This window comes from Periophthalmus magnuspinnatus, chromosome 12 (assembly GCF_009829125.3).
Source record: "Periophthalmus magnuspinnatus isolate fPerMag1 chromosome 12, fPerMag1.2.pri, whole genome shotgun sequence".
Taxonomy (NCBI): domain Eukaryota; kingdom Metazoa; phylum Chordata; class Actinopteri; order Gobiiformes; family Gobiidae; genus Periophthalmus; species Periophthalmus magnuspinnatus.
In genome coordinates, this window is record NC_047137.1 from 12,031,138 (window position 1) to 12,038,639 (window position 7,502).

Below are 7,502 nucleotides of genomic sequence, written 5' to 3' on the forward strand. Positions count from 1 at the left end.
GTTCAAAAAGTACTTGGTGACATCACACAGGACTGCACTGATTACAAGGTGTTTCTGATAGCAAACACCTGGCTGTGTGGATTCCTGTTAGATCAATCACACTGTGTCTCTTCCTCTCCCCTTTAGTCCTCCAGGTACTGCTCAATTTAACAGCTCTATTCAACTGTGGTTGTGGGTGGAGTTTAGATGCCTAACTTTAAAGGTGGAATTTGTAACTTTTCTACTGGGGAGTTCGCCTTTTTGCCTCCATGGAGATGTTATTATTTTGTCCAACAGTGTGTCATTCAACTTGTCTATGACTGTTGTATGTACTGCGTTGTTTCTATAGCACAAAAATACCTTGAAAAACATGCAGTGATCGGGGTCTATTTTCGACAGATCGGACCTGTTACTTGAGTCTGCTGCTTGATTCCACGGATATAGATTAGTTTGATGCCATACTGTGGAACATTAAAAGTGAAGGAATAACAAGAAGAAACAAAGAGGTGCTGTTTGGTGAGGCTGTCTCTGCTAAGTGAACAAAATACCCTGTTTGACATTTTTATATGAAACCCACTGAAGTGATCCTGCAAGTTTTCAAAGTCCGCTTTTACATTTCTGTGCTGAAAATTGACTTCACAACAAGCATTTTTTGACTTTGACGTTAACATAACATACAGCTTCAAATGTTGGACGAATGCCAATGAATTTTGTGGAAAATCTTGGAAGTATAGACTTGTTAAGTGTAATATCACTTCCAGATTTAAGGTCCATAAGTTTGTTAAACATGCACTTTCTAAAGGTCATTGTCTCTTTTTTGATGAATAAGGAACAAAAATAAAGCTACAAATTAGCAGTGAAGGTGCTAGTTGGACTCGGAAGTGACATTATCACTTAACAATCCCATACCTTGGAAATTCTTGGACATTATTGGACTTTTTAATTTCAGGCACGTGGTGATTTTTATTTATTTTATTATTTTGACTACAGTGGAAAATTCTGTGTCCCAAGAAGATTTGAACCTGTTACTCCTTTGTCTGATGGCAGATTCTATACTGGCTGCACCTCTTAATGGACAATGAAAACAGACTTTAAAGACAAAGCCATGTTTTGCCAATTATGATGATGATAAAATGGATGTGGTGTAATTATTTGACGTAAAACCCATGACATTTTTCTGCATGAAAATTAAACCTCTTCTCAAAGTCAAAATGTATGTTTAAAAAAGCATAAAAAATATTAAAATGGATTCAAATCAATATAAGAATTTTAGTTGTGGCTCAGACTGTTTTTGTCAGTGTTTAATGTCCGTTCCATATTTAGTTTGTTGATTCACAATACACTAACATAAATGAACTTGTTTCCATTTACTTACATTATTTTAAAAGGATCGTACAATAAAAGCAGAAGGTCTACTGCAGTCACAACTGAACCTGAGCTGCTAGTTCCTTAAAGGCGCTGCACCTGATTATTATTATTAAGAACTTTTAACCTGCATATGACACAGGTTTTTCTCATTTTCCGGATATGGACAGGCCATGCCTCATGACTGATCTGCAGAGGCTGCACTGGCACTGAATAATGATGCAGGTACTGGGGTTTAGGTAGTGATGATTCAGATCAGAAAGATCAGAGAGTTGCAGTTGTAGTGAGGTTAATTCTGCTTTCTAATTGGATAATCCTCTTGAGAACCAAAACATCAAATTAGAGATTAGATCAGAAATTTATGTTTTGATTTGTTGTATTGTGATTTTAATGTCTTTCTTATTCTGTAAAGCACTTTCAATTACCTTGTGAATGAAACTGTGCTTTACAAATAACTTGCCTTGCCTCGCGTCATTACCTAGCAACCATAATCAAAACAATTTAGCCCTTGTTTACATTATGGTTGCTACGTAATTTATGGAATTCCCTCTATATATGTCAAATCTGCTGCCAGTGTCTAAATCAGGAAGCAAAATTATACACTTCATTAATCTATTAAACTGTAAATCTATTTTTGGTAAAATCTTAAATAAAATCGTGCTAACTATGTTTTAGTTAAATGAGTATTCTAACCCGTCTATGCACTTTAAATTAGAGCCAGATCCCTATTCAAAAAGCAGTTAGGTTTCAAGACAACTGTAGCCCACTGTTCTGAGATGTGAGACTAAGTTAGTTATTTCAAATAGGTGAACTGTGAGTGCATCTCCTTTGTATTCCTGGGCTTGAGGGGCTAAGGACACGTCTGTGAAGTGAAAAACACTCTACTGAGGCTGCTGAATGCAAGTCAGTCACAACCATTTCGGTGCAGTCTACAGGAGGACACTTACCGTCGTCATGGCGACAGCTTAGATGATAAAAACATCCTTTGACTGCTTCAACAGAGCCTGGACCAGACCTTGGGCTGTCTGGATACTGTCACCATTCATCGGAGTCAATCTCAAGTTACAGTGTGCATTTTAATCATAGTGGAGGAAAGATAATAGCCTCAAATATAAGAAAATTGGTTGGTTTCAAATTCTAGAGGTTGGGATTGAATGCCAAAAATGTTAAGGAACTGTATGTAGCCTGTGTAGTGGTGATGCATGCTCTCCCTTCCTCAATATAAAATGCGCTCTTACTCATACTTGGCCCATCTGACCTCTCAGGTGGCTTGCTGTCATACCTTAGAAGCCGAGGCATGGCATCAAGCCGCTAGGAGCATGTATAGCCAGTTTGAAACCAATGTTCATGCTTAAAATTTACTAAAAGTCAAGTCTTCATTCCAGAAGCATCAAGCCCAGATGATCAAAACTTAAACTTTGCCTGGCGAATGGCAAAACTGTCTGATTATAGTGTTAAGACATGTGTTAAAATAAGCTAATGTTGTTTTTAGTTGTGGTACGTGTCGCCGTTGTGTGTTGGATCCCCACCAGTGCATTGGTCTGGGAACGACAAGACCCAAACTGTTGCCCCTATCTCTTCTTGTGTTCATGTATCTCCAGATTATGTTTTTATGTTGTGTATGATTGATACTGCTCATAGACTCCTGTCCACGTTGGCGCCGCCCTTTTCTAGTGAATGAATGAACTCCCTGTGCTCCCTAAATCGTGAGCTTCCTGGATACATAGGCTTATGGTAGAACTTTGCACAAGAGGCGTGAGTTCGTGCTGCTTCAGGCATGTTTTTGATGAGCGAACGACGTTATAACAGGGTAGAAAGCTCCAAATTTGAACCCTGGTCACGTTTAGTTGTGAGATTCTGTCCAATTCTGCTCAACTCACAATCCTATGTCACCCATGCTCCCACACGACAATTCTTCATAAAGCAGGATGCAAAACCCATGACAAAACTGTACACAACAACCTCACAAACCTGATGCGACGTGCAGTAGTTTCATTAGCGGGATGCACGCTCTGAAGCAGAAGTGACTTAGAGTAGAGAGCAAAGACAAAGACTCAGAGCATCAAAAACAAAACCTGTTAATGTTGTTTTTTGTGGTGAATATAGCATTTTCAGAGCAATAAAAAGTAACACGGTGATCTAAATATGTTATGTGTTGACGCGTAATACTCCATAGAAGTAATATACCACCTTTTTAACAATGCCACTACTAACTGCAAGTGCCCAGTCCCTAGTGAAGTTTTTTTTAGTGCATTTAGTGGGAGCAACTTTCTTCTCAAATGTTGATTGGTGAGAGACTATCACCAGGTCCCAGTGTATCCCTGTGACAGTAGTGATAACTCCTTTTAAACACTCTTTAGACAATACATTGTGATTTTCAACAGCAAGTCATAATACTTTTATACTACTACTTTATACTTTAGTTCTTTTTTCCTCTCCATAGTGGTCCATGGGCATATAATAGTCTATGTGTCTAATACTTGTTCTGATACAGCTCAAGATCATTCTAAAGATATTCAGGTTCATTTATGTCCTGTGAATGTGACATTTTTATACCTGCTCAAATGAGTATTTAGTATCTGATTTTCGATACTTTTGACAACCCTAGTGTGTTTATGCGCCACATTGTTCTCTGACAGACACTTGTATCTTATGTCTCACACATAATCTAATTTTATTGTGACAACCAAAGCAGCACTTTACCACCACCTTCTGGGCAAAGGGGTGAAGCAGAGTGACTTGTGCCAGAATTACAAGAAGAAGACTCATGTTTTATAAGCATTTCCACACAGAAGGCCCATGCGTGTCAAGAACCAAATCCCTGTAATTCCCCCAGTCCTGGGTCCTGTTTAGTCAGACAAACATACACTGTGACTGTCGCTCAAATTGGTTTTAAAGAAGATCTATTATGCTTTAGTCTGCTATAATAATAATCTATGACACCGGTGGCTCATATTGTTACAATTTGGACATTTTAAATCACAATATTGATCTTAAACGACTTAATAAAAGAAAAAAAGGCCGCTGACTTCTGCGTTAGAAAACTGTGGTGCCCAATGAGAGCTGACTAAACAATATCACAATAAAAAGCCACATGCTATTCATCCCTCCTATGGGTAGTTGCACATCACACTAGTGAGTATCAGATTTTTCTATGCAATGCTGCCAAATCCTACACATATCACCAATTAACAAAAAAAATTGGAGAATGAAGTAAGTAATAAAAAAGGTATAGATCTGAGCAATGACGTCTTGAATACACAAGTATAAATGTGCAAGAATCATGCTAAATACAGCACTAAGAGGTTAAATGAGAATGGGGAATCATGTTTAAAAGCTCTGAAAAGTACATTTTGCAGAACAGATTCACTATAACATTGGCATTTGTGAAAAGCCTAGAACGTTTAGCTCTATAATTTAACATGAACTCTCTTTGGAAAATATTCACACACCTATAAACACAACCTTACTGCTGTTTCTTTTTTCTTTCAAAGCTTTTGACAGTTGAAAGAAACCATATTAAACTAACAGTATCAACACAGAAATAGCATGCAGGCTACATTGGGTGTTTACACTCTGCATTTAAAACAGTTGGCCACAGTGAAAGTTCAACCAGATGAGCAGGTCCGTCAGAAAGTACCAAATACTGAGACTGAAAACACAGGAGAGACTAATCAACCAGAAAAACACTAAGCTTAAAGAAGCTCAAAAGTCTCTCCAAAATAAACAAGGCAAGCTGCAACATTAGATCACTGCTTACAAGGAAATCTGTTATATCTAAAATGCACCTGTGAGCGACAAACTCAAACTGAAGCAGGAACTTGCAAGCGCCAAGCATGAAGTTTCACAGCTGAAAGAAAAGCTGAATAACCAGGCAAAGCTCAAAGGGGTTACACAGACTCTCCAAGATACAGACAATAAGCTACAACAACAGATCACTGCTAACAACGAGATCCCGTATCTCTACCGATACATCTGTGAGGGATAACATAAACTTGAAGCAGGAACTCGCTAGTGCCTGCTGTCAAGTTTCAGAGCTGAAATGAAAAGTGAGCAACCAGGGTGAGACTAAAGAGCTACAAAACACAACTCAGAGTCAAGTGCCTCTGGTCTCTGTCAATGTGTCTAAATGTGAAGGTCAAAAGCATCAGAGAAGAGAAGGAGCCCCAACCTATAAACTCAACTCTGGATGCAACGGTGAAAGAGAAAACAGAGCTGTCGGAGAAAATGGGGGGCCTCTGCGTTCAACTTTACTCCTCGCTGGGGTAGATGTTCAGACTGATCCTACAGCAGAGGACTGAGCTGAAGAAACTCAATGTGAAGAATAGCAAAAGTCGAAGTTAAATCTGTCAACTGGACAAAACGTTGTAGGAGCAAAGACATTTTGCTGCTCATCGAAGGCGCTTCTTCAGTTCTGGACTGCACGTGGTGACAGATTTATCTTCGGCTTTTGCTATGGATCAGACCTGGATGACTGAAAAGTTACACAGACATCAACGTGAAGAAGTTGGTTGTCCAGGCACCACAAACTGTAAACCATCTCCAAACATTACCTTTAACCGCTAAAATAAAAAAAATTAAAAAAAAGTTTGTGTTTTGAGTGTTTTGTATTTATGTGAAAAAATAAATAAATAAAATAATAAGTAAATATATAATAATAACAACAACAACAACAACAATAATAATAATAATAATAATAATTGTTATTATTATTATTATTATTATTATTATTATTATTATAAATATATATATATATATATATATATATATATATATATATATATATATATATATATATATATATACATACATAAAAACATAAATAAATAATAAATAAAAGTGAATAGACTGTACAGCAGTTGAGCAGTTGATTGAAAAAACAAAACACTGAACATATTACTTGTAGGCTGTATAATACCAAAATAATATCAAAATTTCAAACTCGCTTTTGATACTAGGGAACAGACTCGAGACTCAATACTCAATACCAATTCCAATACCACCATAATAATAAAAGCACTCTTATTTAGACAATATAATATCATTTTCAGCAATAAATGATTGTACTCTCTTTAGATCACAGTGTAGCCTTATATCTGTGTAATCCCTCAATCGTCCAGGCAGGTTCTATAGTGGTCCATGAGTGTATGCTTGTCTATGTGTCTTATACTTGTTCTGATACAGCTCAAGATGACTCTAGAGCTATTCAAGAAAGATTGATTTCTGCCCTGGGAATGTGACGTTTTTAGTATCGATACCTGCTCAAATGAGTACCAAATTTCAATACTAGTTAGTATTGATCTGATTTTTGATACTTTTGACAACCCTAGTGTAATGTAATAAAAACAGCATAAGAAGAATCAATAGACACTAGTATTCACTTCCTGACTCCTCCTCTTTACAATCATCTGAATAACCTTTCTCAGACATCTTCCTGGGAGGATTTGTTCTTTATGTAACAGCCTCATCTGGACCTGTCTGCTGTGAGGTGCACAGGCAGCTCACCTAATAGAGGCCATCACTATCTGTCAGAAGAGAACAACATTGTATAAAATGCATTTATAAGGGACTATTTGATAGACTGCCTGAAAATCTCACTTCCTTGTTGAACTTTGATTTGGGAACTTGTAATACAAGATATCATGATTAAAAACTGTTCGCACTAGAACTGAAATGGGGAAAAAAAGATTTTAGTTATTTTGTTTCCCAAAAATGGAATACATTTCAAGGACATGCAAAACTGGATACACTGGTGCCACTAATGCACTTTTATAATCTGATGATAAACATTTATAATCACACCTGCTCCTGTTTTCAATGTGTTAAATGGACTTGTGTACTAATTTGTTTTGTTTGTATTGTTCTGTATTTTAACATGAAAAAAGTCAGGTACTTTCATTGGACACTCTGTCTAAATAAAGATAAACGAAAAAAACCTTAATTAGTTGTTTCAATCACAGTCCACCCTGAGCAGCGAGGCACTGCTGCTAAGAAGTAGTGTTCTAGCCCTGTTGTAGAAGGCGAGCTACCTTATGTTCTGGTGCAATGTAGGAACTAAACAGTCGTACTTTAGACCATGGTTTGGCCCGGTTTGGCCCCTGGTGTGGGCCCTTGCAGTGGTCCGGGTGACCAACAGGGGGCGCTCCCCTGCGCTCCGT